Source organism: Galleria mellonella, unplaced genomic scaffold (assembly GCF_026898425.1).
Source record: "Galleria mellonella isolate WM207_F2 unplaced genomic scaffold, CSIRO_AGI_GalMel_v1 utg56, whole genome shotgun sequence".
In the NCBI taxonomy this organism is placed as follows: domain Eukaryota; kingdom Metazoa; phylum Arthropoda; class Insecta; order Lepidoptera; family Pyralidae; genus Galleria; species Galleria mellonella.
The window spans coordinates 6063597-6080809 of record NW_026442117.1 but is presented as its reverse complement, the minus strand read 5'-3'; the positions used below and the strand labels follow the sequence as shown (position 1 = coordinate 6080809).

General features: G+C 34.4%; 1 protein-coding gene across 7 annotated transcripts in view; it reads right to left on the bottom strand.

Moving 5' to 3' along the window:
• LOC113514810 (potassium voltage-gated channel protein Shaw) overlaps positions 1-17213 on the bottom strand; it is a 136814-nt gene that overhangs the window by 44711 nt on the left and 74890 nt on the right. For all 7 annotated transcript variants that reach the window (XR_008253339.1, XR_008253338.1, XR_008253340.1 and 4 more), the window contains exon 2: positions 13288-13359. The gene's annotated coding sequence lies outside the window, so the exon portion shown is untranslated. The remainder of the gene's footprint in view (positions 1-13287; positions 13360-17213) is intronic.

The window sequence follows — 17213 nt, the reverse complement described above, 5'->3', positions numbered from 1 at the left end:
TACAAAATGAGATTTTAATGACTAAATTGAAATTTAAGTGAACTAAATTGAATATTAAGTAAAAACATCTTAGTTTTTACATAAATACATAATACACAATGTTATAAAATCGTTAACTATTTCATTATTAAGTTATCAAAGCTGTAAGCTTCCCTCAATACAAATAAATAAATTCATCTAAGATTCATCTGTCATACGTCGTGAACGGGTGCTTTTAGTAAGGACTTTTTTTTTATACAAGTTAGAATGGCAAACAAGCTGACGGCCCACCTGATGGAAAGTGGTAACCGTCGCCTATAGATATGAGCAGTACCATGGACTTAACAGAGAATACTGTTTCGCCCATGATACCCCCATGCGTTGCCATTCCTGAGGACTCAGGTGTTATTCCTCTGTACCCTGTAAGTTCACGCCATATCCCATCCTTCAGTCAGTAATAACAGTCACATACGAAGGAGCGGACTCACCCAAAGTAGCAAACATGTCTTCATGTATAGCTTTTGGAGTTAAACCTTTCAAATTCAGGTATTTTATCACTGCACGATGTTAAATTTTATCCATTTTCAAAAATAACTCTGACTTGACTTACGGTATCACGTGTAAACGAACAATGAGTTACTGTGAATAAACTAAACTGTGCATACTTGTTGCTAAATAATGTAACTATAAAATGAGGGTAGTTATAAAAAAAGAAACCAATGACTTTAACCATGTTAGGCTAAGAACTTTTCAAATGACCCTCGTAATAAGTTCTCGCTATTGCGTGTCACATCTATCAGGACTATAGGTGCTGTCCTAAATCTATGCCTAGTAATGACAATAATTTGTTGTTGGATTGACGTTGTATATTTGTACGTGACTAAAGTTGTACAGTTTACTTTGTAATCTTTTCATAAAGTATTCATAATATCGATTTACAACAGACTTTAGAGAAAGAAAGAAAACTACGTATATGTATTGTCTAAACAATTCTTGTGATTGCATTTGAACAATAAATACCAGAGGGAGACTTTGTGCAAAAGTTGTTTGCACAAAGATTCTGTGTTTTTGGACAGAGTTAGCCATATCTCATACGCACAATGGCCCAAATTAGATGCTTAGTGCAGAGAATACACCAGAGGGAGACTTTGTGTAAAAGTCGTTTGCTTAGGCACCTCTGTCACATTCGTGTTTCTACTGTGAAGCAGTCGTTTTTGCATGGCTGTGTTTCGGTTTGATGGGTGGGATATGGCAGTGAATTTACAGGGTAAAGAGGAATAACACCTGAGTCCTCAGGAATGACAACGCATGGGAGGTATCATGGGCGAAACATACTCTGTTATGTCCATTGTATTGCTCATGGCTATAGGCGACAGTTACAACTTTCCGTCAGGTGGGCCGTCAGCCTATTTGTCATTCTAAGTTGCATAGAAAAAAAATGAACAAATAGATTTTGCAAGTGAATTTTTATAACTACTCCTCTCCATCCAAAGGTTGCCTGGAAGAGATCGCTTTCAGCAATAACGTCGCCCATTGTTTTCTCATTCTGATTAATTCTTGTAATTGTTTGTACGAGTATCTATAATAAGTTTACAATTGTAATCTTTTGGAGGAAACAATAAAGAGTATCTATCTATATATCTGCTGTCAGTCTGTCAGCCACGTTAATATTAATCCCAAAAATTTTATAACTATATCAGGAAGAAGTTTTTTTAATGGATAATAATGAAATAGTAGCCTCGCCTACGCTAACGGTATATGCTCGCGGGGCACCAGTGAAGGACGATAGGCAGGTTAGTTAGCTCATCGTGATGAGTGAAAGAATACACCTAAAAATCAGCACAATGGTTTTTAAGGGGGACCACGTGGAGGTCGACTTGACAGAGTATGCTGCTAGTAATGGGACTGGTAGTCCGCATTACTATCAATCCCTTCCCCCCAACAGGAAGAAGTTTGTACTATATTGTTGCTACTGCTGGCTTTTTTTATTAGCACGATATGTGACCACCTTATCTTCAGCGACTATTGCTGGCTTCATGCTGAGATATTACTTGGAATGATAATATTGAGGTACTTCCAAGAGACAACAGTATAGTGTCTTTTCAAAAAAAGGGGTAAAGAGGTTTCTTCAGGGTCTGTAACGCGCGAGAATGCTCCTGGTATTGCAGGCATTAATAGACTACAGTAATCGCTTACCATTAGGTGGCATATATGTTTGTTTGCCACCTCTGCGGTAAAAAAAAATACAAACCCCTTGGTTGATTTTTTTTATTTATATATTTATTTTATACATTTTAACATTAACCTCCTCCTTGGGGGGTTTGCCAGTAATTTCACGCTTGGTAGGCGGATGAGCAACCGAAGTTTGGTTTTGGAGATGTTTTAAGAGGGACGCTGCTGCTCTTGCTTTCCCGTAGTTTTCTTTTACGACACCTATGTGAAAGGAAGGGGTGGCCTATTCTATGCTGGGACCGACTGGTCTGGCGTAACAGTATTTTGTTATAATCTAACTTAAATATTTTAAGCATGCGTTTTTTTTAAAAACTAACTGCCTAACTGCGGTTGCCTAAACGCCTGCCAAGCGTGGCAACTATTTTTTTTATACAACTTAGAATGGCAAACAAGCTGACGGCCCACCTGATGTAAAGTGGTAACCGTCGCCTATATTCATAAGCAGTACCATGGACATAACAGAGTATACTGTTTCGCCCATGATACCCCCCATGCGTTGCCATTTCTGAGGACTCAGGTGTTATTCCTCTGTACCCAGTAAATTCACGCCATATCCCACCCTTCAAACCGAAACACAACCATGCAAACACAACTGCTTCACGGTTGAAACACGAATGGGACAGAGGTACCCAAGCAATTGACTTTTGTACAAAGTCTCCCTCTGGTATATTCTTTGCACTAAGCATCTAATTTGGGTCATTGTGCGTATGAGATATGGCTAACTCTGTCCAGAAACACAGAAGCTTTTTGGGATCTTCACAGGTCTCACGAACGACCTCACTGTTCTGAGGATTTCTAAACGTTGAGGGGTCACAGCTTGTACTATTTTTAAAGTATTATTTTTATTCAACAATGTAGTCTTGGAAAAATAACGAAACGAGATTTGCCAATAACGTCGACGGACATTCTTTCTCGAATTTATTAAGGTTTCTTTAGTCAGATGTAATCAAGGCAGTTTGATTGTCGAAAGTTTGTGCGGCCTTTTAAAAGGTATCAAAGTGCCTCCTGATCAGCAGTTAATAGGGTTAGGTATTTCAATTAAAGTTAATCGCCGAGTTATATTGTTGACGGGATTCTGTTGGTACACTGTCTTTAACTTCATCTTGAGAGTCAGTTTGTATACTGTGTGATTGGTAATTAATTTTTTTAATTATTATCTGTATCCTGTGGCTTAAATTATATATATATATATATATATATATATATATATATATATATATATATATATATATATATATATATATATATATATATATATATATATATATATATATATATATATATAAATTTATATAATATATTTACATACATTCATTATACACATACATCATTTTTACTTATTAAAAAAAATATTTCAAGCAGAAAAATAACCCAAACTTCCTAGTTAGTCACACATTAAAAAAGTCGGTTCACAATTGTCGAAGATATTAGTGAATATACATATAAAAAAAAAATAAACAGTCGAACATAAAAACTCTTCCTTTTTTGAAGTCAAGTAAAACGTCGAACACAGATCTAACCCTTTTTATAGACCGTCCCTTCCAATTTTATTGTATTCTACAATGCCTCTATATGTCCCAGTTGGTTATTTTACAGCGGTCAGCTATTCCTTTCCTTTATATTGTATAATTATTATTATACCATATTGTATAATAATTGTGAATTTTTGGAATCACAGGAATGGCAACGCATGGGGGGTATCATGGACGAAACAGTATACTCTGTTATGTGCATGGTACTGCTCATGTCTATAGGCGACGGTTACCACTTTCCATCAGGTGGGCCGTCAGCTTGTTTGCCGTTCTAAGTTGTATAAAAAAAAAAGAAAATCTATTAATGTCATTAACATTGACTGAGTATACGTACAGTACAGTTAACAAATCGATCAATTATTCTGAGTGACAAGATAGAGGTGAAAGAATTTGCCGATTGATTCCGTACAGGTACATATGCGAAGGAATACATAAGAGTCGAGTGCTGCGTTATCGACGCTAACGACCAAGGAAATTCACCTGAATACTTTATTTGGTAATAAAAAGGTGGCAAGAATATTTGGAAGTGCCCATATTTATGTAGTATATAATTTACCAGAGGGAGACTTTGTACAAAAGTCGATTGCTTGGGTACCTCTGTCCCATTCGTGTTTCAACCGTGAAGCAGTTGTGTTTGCATGGCTGTGTTTCGGTTTGAAGGGTGGGATATGGCGTGAATTTACAGGGTACAGAGGAATAACACCTGAGTCCTCAGGAACCGTGAGCTTGTTTGCCATTCTAAATTGTATAAAAAAAAGTTAAATGTGGGCATCATATTATCTCTCTTAGAATTACAATTATAGTTTAACCACTCAATATGATGCCAATTGCCAATCATCTTAGCAACCACATAAAGTGTTCACTAATTTTTATACCACTGAAGTGGCAATCAAGTATACAGCCCACTTGATGGTAAGTGGTTACCGTAGCCTATAAACGCCTGCAATATCAGGTATTTTACGTGCGTTACCAGCCCTGAAGAAACATCTTTACCCCCCTTTTGAAGAAGTCCATGCTGTAGTCTAACGGGAAAACCTCGGGGGGAAAGGGATTGTTAGCAATGGAGTTTGACATTGCTAGCAATATCAGGTCGACCTCCACGTGGTTTCCCCTGGAAACCATCGTGAACAATTCTTGTTGAATTCGTCACGATGGGCTAACTGACCTGCTTCATTCTATCTATCTTCATCTATCATCCTTCTCTGGTGCTCTGCCGGTGTATACTAATAGCGCGGGTGGGGTTACCATTCCATTATCACCCCTTAAAAAAAAACGGGAAAACCTCGACGAAGAGCTCATTCCATAACCTGAGTGTTCGAGGGAGAAAACATCTCTGAAACCGCGTTATACGCGACCATTTAGGCTGTAGGCTATGAGGGTGTACTGCCGAACTGACTTACGACAAATAATAATAAATTAATGGAAGCAGAGATAAAGTATTGTTAAACATATTATTAAATTTACAATGCAAACGCAATTAAAGTCTAAAAAGTTGCAAGTAATATTTTAAATATTTGCCTAGCTGAACATCGTTCAAAAATAGATCTCATAATTGGTAAAATTATTCAGAATCTTTAAGAGAATCTGTTTAAGACGTTGGCCCGATAATCTTATTTTACTTTCCTAATGAATTTCCAAAGTAAACGACAGACTGACAAATATTATAATCTGAAGTATATATTGATTGATCGGTTCAGAAATGTTTCAGCGGATCCTAATTAAGAGGGGGTCATTAATCTTATTTCGCGGACATTTTGAGTGGTCTTTGTAGAGCTTATACTCGTAAATCTTTATCAACGAATTCTTATTATTATTACAGCCGTTAGTTGCCCACTGCTGGACATAAGTCCTCCTAAGTAAGTTTTGTCAGTAGTTGCCACGTTTGGTTGGCTAGTTGACAACCGCAGTTAGGTTTGTAGAAATGTTTTTAAGAGGAACGCTGCTGCCCATCTCTTCCATTAAATTCTATTAGTCGTATCTTACGACATCCATGGGAAAGGAAGAGAAGGCCCATTCTATGCTGCGACCATATAGCAAACGAATCCTTACTAATATTATAATCTAGTTCAACCAGCAACTTCTTTCGCGTAGAAATAAAACGTGAATCGAGAACTGAGTTACTTGAATTAATTAAATTCACATTGTTAGTATTTATCATCACGGAAGACATATGCTCAATTTTTTAACAATGTATCTATGTATACACATACATATATGTATATATACATATATATAAGAATATTTTAACTTACTATGTTTATCATGTCGTCTTCGACAAATGTTTGTTCAATAAATTGTGTACTATTTATTTATTACTGCGGATTGACACCACAATAATCAAATATTTAAATACTTACAAATTTTAGAACCAGATTTTAGTTCTTTCTTTCTTCCATCATCATCTTTAATAAACGTTGTTCAATAAGTGGCCGCGAATACTAAATTCACATTACATGGATCACAATTACTTGTAGATGTGTATAAAATTCCGAACACGCTATAAAACCGCCCAGTGTTTTCGGTATACCATAAAATGGCACAACATTCTATAAAGGATCGATATTCCCACATTCTACCGTTTTAGGGCACTAAAAATAAACGCAACAAGCGTACTAAGACCCTTTCAAACTCATCTGTTACTGAACTAGATCATATCTTATGAAAGTCAAAATAACCGGTTATTTTATTAGAATTATTTTGTTTAATTCCGTTACCGTTAGTGTGTGTGCGACTGCCAACACTCAAAGATTGACCACCACTATTACTACCAGAAGTTCCACAGTCTTTCATATTCGCGTTTTGCGGTTTGGGTGCCGAACTGTTAACACTAGGCTCCGAGCAGTGATCTAAAAATTTGCCTGAATATGCCCCGTTTAGAGGTGAGACATATATCGCTAAACGTGTGCAAAGAAAATGGCAGTCGAAGATTGATAGCTAATATGGACGGTTGTGGAACTTCTGGTAGTAATAGTGATGGCCAATCCTCAAGTGTTGGCAGTCGCACACATACTAACGGTAGCGGAATTAAACAAAATAATTCGAGTTAATTTTAAACTTTCGCGTTCTTTTTACACATATTTTTAAATACATAATCGGGACTTAACGCGAGCAAAAGGTTTTTACATGTAAATAATACTGTATATTTGTTTATGTATACTAAATATTAATAGTTGTAGCACTTCAGCTACCCGCTAACAACATGTTTTCTAACTGCATTGGGTTGACTGGAAGAGATCTCTGTCAGGGATAAGTCCACCCTTGCTCACAATATTTATAAATGCATTAACAATGTAATTTACAAGTGTAATAAAGAATATATATAAAACAGGACCTGTCCTGTCGTGACCATGACATGGTGCAATCCACGTCGAAACGTCGGCAATAAAGAAGCAGGTATGTATGTACTATTTACTTGTATTAGACTTTTCATCGTATTTAAAAATAATTTTAATCGAATAATCTCAAAAATAAAATAGTTTTAAATAAATAACTCATCTGTAATATAACTCACTATTAAAGTGGAACTTTTCCTTGTTTCCTGCTGTTCGTAACAGAAACAACCTTTGTTCCAATTACGGAAACAATTGCTTAATGGCGTTTTAATGGTGACCAACGTTCACCCCATTGTAGTAACTTTCTCTTTAAACTCTGTAAATGCGATTACAGACAGACCGTAAGGGATTTTGTTTTAACACTTTATTATTAATTGGAAACTATTAATAAACTTAGAAAATAGTTGAAGTGACATTTTGAATGTATTTTATTTATTTTATGTTTTATTTAATTTATGAATGTACTTTATTTGTTTTATTTTATAAATTAGAAGATGTAAATTATTAGGTACTAAAAATTAAAAAAATATTATTTATTACAAAATGACTGAAGGTAACTTGTACTTCATAAAAAAATAGTATGAAAGTAAGTATTTTTTTTGTACCACTGAAATGGCTAACATGTATACGGTTCAAATGACAGTAAGCAGTTACCGTAGCTTATAAACACTTGCAATACTAGTGACTCCATTCGATAGTCACTTATCTGTAGTACTTTAACACCTTTACATAATTATGATTGTATTTCTTAAAAAAAAAAACCGATTTCAATTGTAGCAAAACCAGTTATATTGATCTAAAAACTAAACTATTGAATAAATTTTGAAAAAACTCCTATAGGAATAATTTGTAAGTATATGCTTTCAAATTAAAAAGGAATTTTTCAAATCAGTTTAAAACTGACAAAGATATAAGAAAAATAATAAAAAAAAAAACATACAACCTAATTCTCAATTATCAACCTCTTTGTTTTTTTAAGATAAATGGCTACTGGCGATAGCTTCTATTGCTGTATTGTTTTTTATTAAAATCTCTTACATAATTTTTTTTAAATACCTTCCATGTACAGACACCATCAGATACAATTTCTCTACATATGTATTACGACAACATCAATTTCAACGTTTTTTTTTTTAATGGGTGATAATGGAATGGTAATCCCACCCGCGCTATCGATATACACCGGCGGGGCACCAGTGAAGGATGATAGGTGAGAATGAAGTAGGTCAGTTAGCCCATCGTGACGAATTCAACAAGAATTGTTCACGATGGTTTCCAGGGGGAACCACGTGGAGGTCGACCTAACAGGGCACATTGCTAGCAATGGGACTGTCAAACACCATTGCAAACAATCCCTTTCCCCCCGGAAACTTCAACGTTAGACGCATTTATTGCAATGAAAAATTTAAATACGCTGTTATTTCAACCTTTTACGGTTCCATTTATTTGCTTTCCCATAAAACATTGAATGGGGGGAATCTATATTATAATAAAATCAAGAGTTATGTCAGTATATAGGTTTTGCAGCATGAAGATAAGCGACGGAAGTTAGGCTATTCATCATCATTTCTCATCATTTAACTGTCCACTGTTGAACATAAGCCTTTCCCATAAGGGGAGCTTTGCCACTAGTTGCCAGTAGTTATTAAAGATTGTGTTCAATAAACAAAATCGACTTGTGGTAAAATTATGTAACTACGCTGTATTATATATATATATATATATATATATATATATATATATATATATATATATATATATATATATATATATATATATATATATATATATATATATATATATATATATATATATATATATATATATATATATATATAATTTAAAAACTAAACTATTAAACCAATCTAGATATAATTTTCCACGGAATCAATCTGTAAGTATATACTTTCAGATAAAAAAAGAATTATCTAAATCGGTTTAGAACTGATGGAGTTATGAGGCAACAAACATAAAAAAAAATACAACCGAATTGAGTGAGAACCTTCTTCCTTCTGAAGTCGGTTGAGAACTGTATTTCACTGCCATGACATATTTGGTATACCTCATGCATTGCAAATCTCGAAGACTGTGGTATTATGTTCCCGTACCCTGTAATTTCGCTGCCATATCTCACCCTTCAAACTATACAAGTACAGCTGTTTCAGGATACAAATACCAGTGGGACAACGACCCTTTTTTTGTATAGTCTCTCTTTGATATCGTTTTTTTTCTAATAATATTAGTAAGGACGGAAAGGAAGTAATATTAAATTCAAATTCAAAATAATCTTTATTCAAGTAGACTTGTTTAAATCGTTATTTTTTTTAAATCTATCGCAGGGTTCGGAAAGTTGTTATCTGTTGAGAGGAGTCCGCAAGAAATTTAACGATTATTCTTTTAAATCTCTGTTAACATTATATATTTATTTAAACTTTAACGCACAATAAAATTCTATGTACATTTGGCGAACTAAACACCGGACGGTGTTCTCTATAAGTCAACCATTATTATATAAGTATTATTTACTAATATTGTTTCGCTCTTGCAATTTTTTTTTAATTTATACCTCTCAGTGCTTTAACAGATTAACAAATTACTATGAAATTTGATATACACATACTTCACTTTACCAGAGGGAGACTTTGTATAAAAGTCGTTTGTTTGGGCACCTCTGTCCCATTCCTATTTCTACCGTAAAGCAGTTCTTTGTATGACTATGTTTTGGTTTGAAGGGTGGGATATGGCAGTGAATTTACAGGGTATAGAGGAATAACACCCGAGTCCTCAGGAATAGCAACGCATGGGGGGTATCATGGGTGAAACAGTATACTCTGTTATGTCCATGGTACTGCTCATGTCTATAGGCGACGGTTACCACTTTCCATCAGGTGGGCCGTCAGCTTGCTTGTCATTTTAAGTTGCATAAAAAAACTTTATATTACGGGACGGGGAAGAACACAGGTTACTTTTTTATTCACTCACTGTACACATCTAGAGCATGCTGTTATCGCTGGTAAATTTGCATGGTACTTTTTACCATATTTTAAGCGTGCAAATCCTGGGTGTAAAGCTAGTATAAAATAAAACGTTCTAATGAATGCTAATAGTCAGATATCGTGCAGATTCTTGGCGATAAGGTTGTATGATCGCGGAGCAGAGTGGCGAGTTTCGCGTGCATTTGGTTATAAATAGTTTAGTCGGGGGTAACCATTTGTTTGCTAGAATTTCATAATGCCGATATTTTAATAATACCCTTTTAATGTCGTACAACTAGTGTATTTATGTCAGTATTTTTTTTTAACAGGTGAAAATGGAATGGTAACCGAGCCTGCGCTAACGGGATACGCTGGCGGGGCACCAGTGAAAGGTGATAGATGAGAATGAAAACAGGCCAGTTAGCCCAACATGATGAATTCATCAGGAGTTAACCATGATAGTTTCCAGGGGGAACCGCGAGGAGGTGGACCTGGTTGGGTGTATTGCTAGCAATGGGATTCTCAGTCCCCATTACTAACAATCCCTTTCCCCCCTATGTCAGTATTTAGGCATTTCCACTCTATATATCACTATTTGCGTAGATCCTGTCATAGAATAGCCCATCCCTTTCTTTCCCGTGGATGTTGTAAGAGGCGACTAAGAGAGCTATGGTCAAGGGATGGCAGCAGCGCCTTTTTTAAAACATCTCCAAATTTTTTTCTTGTTCTTTTTTTGTATTTATTAATAAGGACGGGAAGGAATTAAGCGTAAGGATGCATTCCCTGCCGATAGCGAGCGGTACGATGATAAAAGTTGGCATCATATTGAAGAGTTCTTCAGAGTACATCCGTTATAATAATAATAATAATAGTACTAATAAATCTTTTATTTTTAGGTATATACAGTTATTGCGATTAAAATTTACTTTTAATTAATTACAATTTATACACTACTAATTATATACGTACAAACTATAATTATATTTTTAAACTATGCATTAAATAACAATTTTTTTTTATACAACTTAGAATGGCAAACAAGCTGACGGCCCACCTGATGGAAAGTGGTAACTGTCGCCTATAGACATGAGCAGTACCATGGACATAACAGAGTATACTGTTTCGCCCATGATACCTCCCCCATGCGTTGCCATTTCTGAGGACTCAGGTGTTATTCCTCTGTACCCTATAAATTCACGCCATATCCCACCCTTCAAACTGAAACACAGCCATGCAAACACAACTGCTTCACGGTAGAAACACGAATGGGACAGAGGTACCCAAGCAATCGACTTTTATACAAAGTCTCCCTCTGTTACCAATTTAAATAATTTTATTATAAAATCTTTTGTCGTCAGATATGCAGTTATATAGGATACTTCATGCATTGATTAACGCGAGTGAATCCACGTGATAAAGCATGTAAAAAAAATGTATTAAAATATTCCTTTCTTTTGTAGCCGCTTGAATGTAAACTCACAATTTGATTTCCTAGTTTCGGGATGGGCAAAAGAAAGTGCATTATCACGTCAAAGCTCTCCCCAGGAATATGAACCTTTACTATAAAAAGCGGGATAAGTTTATTTCGTATCAGGGACAATAAGACCTTGTACCCTCGGTGACATATTATATACGATTATAGCCTGGAAAATCCAAGGGACTCATTTTCCTTCCCACCATTAACAGAATATAGTGAGCTGACGCTGTTTAAAGACGATTTCTCTTGTGTGTATTTTAAGTAATATATTTCATTATCACGAGGCGAAATTGCCAATTTCAGCAAGTTAGCTGTCGTAAAATATTACAAAAATTCTGCGGGCCATTTGATGGTAACACGTTGAATTCAATAACCTCGCTAATCCTGTTACTGTTACAAATGCGAAAGTTTGGATGGGCGTTTATTAGTCTTTCAAGCAAAAACTACTAAACGGATTCGAATGGAATTTAGTGCACAGATGAGTTATTTTCTAATTTGATATATACTTCATAGTTGATGGATAGATAGCAGCGTCCTTCTTAAAATATTACTAAATACTTTTGTCAAGCTTGGCAAACTATGGGAAAAACCTTCCTTATGGGGAAGGTTTAAGTTCAGCATTTTTTTTAATGGGTGATAATGGAATGGGAACCCCACCCGCGCTATCGGAATACACCGGCGGGGCACCAGTGAAGGATATCTAAGGTGAGGATGAAGCAGGTCAGTTAGCCCATCGTGACGAATTCAACAAGAATTGTTTCCGATGGTTTCCAGGGGGACTCACGTGGAGGTCGACCTATTAGGGCATATTGCTGGCAATGGGGCTGTCAAACTCCATTGCCAACAATCCCTCCCCCCCCCCTAAGTTCAGAATTAGACAGTTAACGGCTGAATTGGATTATATACTTTATATAGTATGTTAATTAACGTAATTCATTCATTAAAACTAATATTCCGATGTAAGTACAGAGGAAATGGCTGTCATGATTATTTAAACCGTTTATCTAAGGGAAGAGGTAAGATTCTCCGGAACTGATATGCTTGTAAGAAACCTAGTTATGAAAGTGTATTAAACTAGAGATGAAAGTAAAAGATAGAGGCCCTTACTATCTTTGTTTGGTTCTCTGTCTAAACCTTTTTTTTTTATACTACTATGATAGCAAACAAGGAAACAGTCCATCTGATGGTAAACAAGGTTACTGTAGCCAATGGACGCCTGTAACATCAGGGATGTCACATGCGCATTGTCGACTCTTAAGAAATTTTAATACGCCCTTTTTGACGACACTCATGCTGATAGTTTCTAGGAAAAATCTCATTTGGAAGATCATTCCGTAACCAAATTTTTCGCGGGAGGAAACTCCTCTGAAATTATACTGTGTGACCATTCCGGTTCTAGGATGTGAGGATGAAGTCCCCGAGCAGTGGGATAGTGAAAGGTAGCTGTAAGCATCATGTCGAAGAGTTCTTAACACCACAATCTTTTATCACAACGGTGTTTAGCATGATGATAGATACATTAGCCACAAAAATTAAGGAATATAAAAAAAAAATCAAAATTTTTGGGTGATCTTCAACGAGCTGTAACGCCGAAGAAAACGATGATACAGCAAATAGAAAAAAAAGCAAATTGTAGCTCCAAGTGTCCAGTTTTCAGACATGATCATGAATATTTTTTGTCATGTTTGGGTGTGGTGGTCTTACATAAAAAAAAATTATATCCCTTAATTTTTGTGACTAGTGTATATATAGATACTTACGTAATCGTACAAGCGCTGAGCGCCGTTTTCGATTCGCCAGTCCCCAAAAGGACTGCACTTTATTTGTATTATCTGAAAAGAAAAATAAGCACATAAATAAAATCATAAATTACATTTTTTGTTAAATATTTATTTATTTATTTTCTCTTTATTGCATCACTTAAACAATAATATAAATATATTTATTTATTTCAACTTTTAATGCACAGTAAAATTCTGTGTACATATGGCGGACTTAACACCGGTCGGTGTTCTCTACCAGTCGACCATTGGGCAAACAGATACAATATACAAAACAAAAAAACAAAGATACAATAAGTAGACGGTGCATTATTGAATAGAGGAAAAATAAAGCAATACTTGGTATATTTATATAATAAATACATACATAAATAAATACATAAAATATTATTATAACAAGCAATTAACTATAATAGAAGAGCAAATATATATATATATATATATATACAACCGAGGTACACTGGCAGGCCACTATTGAGGGATGATAGGTGAGGATGAAAGCAAATAAGCGTATTGTGATAAAATCCACAAGAATTAACCGTTAAATTAACTACGTGGAGTGTGACCTGATAGGATTTATTACCAGCAATGCAGCTATTAGATCCCCATTCCTAACAATCCCTTTCCCCCTGTTACATCCATCCATTATATTATTAATTCAGCATGTAATACGAATTGGTCACATAGTTCATAGAATCGACAACCGATGGAAAAGAAAGGTTCTTGAGTGGCAACACCGTATGGGCATACGTAGGACGACTCCCCACTAGATGGACTGTCGACTTCAAATGTATTACAGAGAGTCAGTGGATACGGGTGTCTCAGGACCGTTCCTTATGGCAGTCCATGGGGATGGTCTATGCCTAGCAGCTACGCTTGGCAGGCGGTATAATTAGTAATAGTTAGACTGTTGTGGTATTTTAAAAGGGATACTGCAGCCTATCCATCGACCATTAAGTTTCCATAGTCGTCTAACGACACCCACGAGAAAGGAAGGGGTGGTCCATTCTATGTCGGAACCACGCGATTAATATTAGGTATTATACTCGTATTTACTTCCATATAAAAAAATTCAAAGCAAATTCACTCAAATCTTTAGCAACTTATTAACCGAAAAAGCTCCAGAGACGTGGTCTAAGCGAGCTTTTGTGTGGGCGTTACATAAATTATTAGGCACAAACTTACATCTGGTAAAAGCTTTGAAAATTGAATATACTTCAAATTATTATCATATTCGAAATGAAGAAAAAATATTAGAATGAAATATAATTTTATTATGTCGGTAATATTACAGTAATATCTAGTATCGTACATACATAATATCATAAATGTCGTTTGCTTGGGTACCTCTGTCCCATTCTTGTTTCAACCGTAAAGCAGTTGTGTTTTGCATGGCTGTGTTTCGGTTTGAAGGGTGGGATATGGCGTGAATTTACAGGGTACAGAGGAATAACATCTAAGTCCTCAGGTATGGCAACGCATGGGGGGTATCATGGGCGAAACAGCATACTCTGTTATGTCCATAGCACTGCTCACGTCTATAGGTGACGGTTATCACTTTCCATCAGATGGGCTGTCAGCTTGTTTGCCATTCTAGGCAGACTGAAGTTGTATTAAAAAAAATCTATATCTTAAGCCCCTATGGACAATGATGATGGAAACAAGGTTATCATCTTTTTCTATATTACCTATACCGGTCAGATATCAATATTCATTTCGATTGGTTTCTTCTCTGACTTGAAGAGTGACCGTTGAAATTGTGTGCTCCCAGCATAGGATGGGCCATCCCTTCTTTTCCCGTGGGTGAGTTAAGAGGCGACTAAAGGAACTAAATGGTCGAGGAATGGGAAGCAACGTACTTCTCATAACGTCACTAAGACATAACTGCGGTTGCCAACCTGCCCGCTAAGCGTGGCAACTACCGATAAAACTTGCCTTATGGGGGAAGCTTATGTTCATTAGTGGACAATGAACGACTATATTACATATATAATACTTTCACTATTTAAACAAAAACTTTACTATATATATATATATATATATATATATATATATATATATATATATATATATATATATATATATAATAGATACTCTTTATTGTTTCCTCTAAAAGATTACAATAGTAAACTTATTATAGATATAAATAATAACAAGAAATAATCACATATATATATATATATATATATATATATATATATATATATATATATATATATATATACTGATATAACTGTACTAAACTATATGAATTGATATAAAATTTAAATTACACTTGTTTTGAATTCTAATATGTACAATTTAAAGTTTCTAAATAGACATGAGTTATTATTAATTTATTAATCAGACATTCAAACTATGATTAAAAGTTCAATACTTGTAATTAGTAAAATTACTTTGGTACAAAGTGTTTACTTTTTTCATATCAACTGTTCTAGTCATACTGTTATAAAATCCAACCGTACCGTATCGATTAACCGTTTTTATATATAAAAATAGACATCATGTTTTGTCACTCTTTTTAAATTAACAACTTCAAACAAAAGAAAGATACCAAACTCGTTATAAGTTACAGTTTTAAATTGATACTTGTATTTTTTACAATTTATCGTAATGTGACACGTTATCATACGATTTTACCGTCACGATACGATAGTGAAATAAATCGATTGTTAATTTAATTACACATTTTTGTATGTATGTGTATTATATGTGATAAATTAAAATTTAATTTGATATTAATTTTTTTTCAAATTTATCGTATAGCGACACGATTTTACCGTTACGTTACAATAGTGAAACAAAATGATTGTTAATTATATTGATAAGTATACTTTTATATTTCTATACACATTGACGATATAAATAAAATCGTGGAAATTAATTAATTAGAACCATAGAAAGGGTTATAGAGGGTTTTTATTTTTATTTAGAGATTACGTAGCAAAAGACACAACAATAAAGAAAAATATAATGTTATAAAAAAAAAAGAAATAAAAAAGTACAATAAAAAAAGCAATTACAAAGATAAAACTATAAATATTGTAACAGAGAGTTCGCTACAACTATTAAGGAAAATAAAATTAACTGTTATCAAAAAGTTATTACCGGTATTACTTGGGACAATGTAAAAATTTTAACTATAACCTACATATATCCAAATGTATCTATTAAACTATAAATATTTGGAAGTTAATCTAATATAAAGAGACTCGCATACATACATGAGCTATGAAATTATTATATTCCTTTTTTGTGCAGTCAAGTAATAATAAAAGCGTATCATAAATTTTGTTTTAATATTATATCGTAGCGATAAAATTGTACGATACCATACTGTACTGTAGTAAATCAATAAACAATTAAAATATTGTGTGATATGTAAAATAAAAAAAATATATATAGATACATAAAAATATTCGAAATTAAAAATATCCAAAAATATCGAACTTTTATAATACATATAGACAAATAGATTAATAAAATATATTGATATCTAGTTCAGAGTTTTTGCGCAGCTCAACCTAAAAATACAGACACGCTAAATGTCAGGCGGCCTTACCCCACATCGTATTGTTACAAGGGACAACGTTTCTCAATCGACCATTCGTGACCTTTTTCATAGATCGCCAATTCCGAACCGATTTTCAGAATTCCTTTTGCAATCGATAGGGTTTACTCCCGTGTTAGTCCCATGATTCCATTTTAAATTTATGACTACTAACGTTGCTTTTTTTCTTTGTGAAGAAAAAATACTGCTTTTGGTGAACACGCTATTTCTTATTCTTAATTCAAATATTTTCGATGTAATTCTGCATTCTACATTCAAATATTTTTAATGTGATTTAGTTAGTTTGTCACACAGACGTTCGTGTTCGTGTGCCTGTGCGTGCGTGTGTGCATAT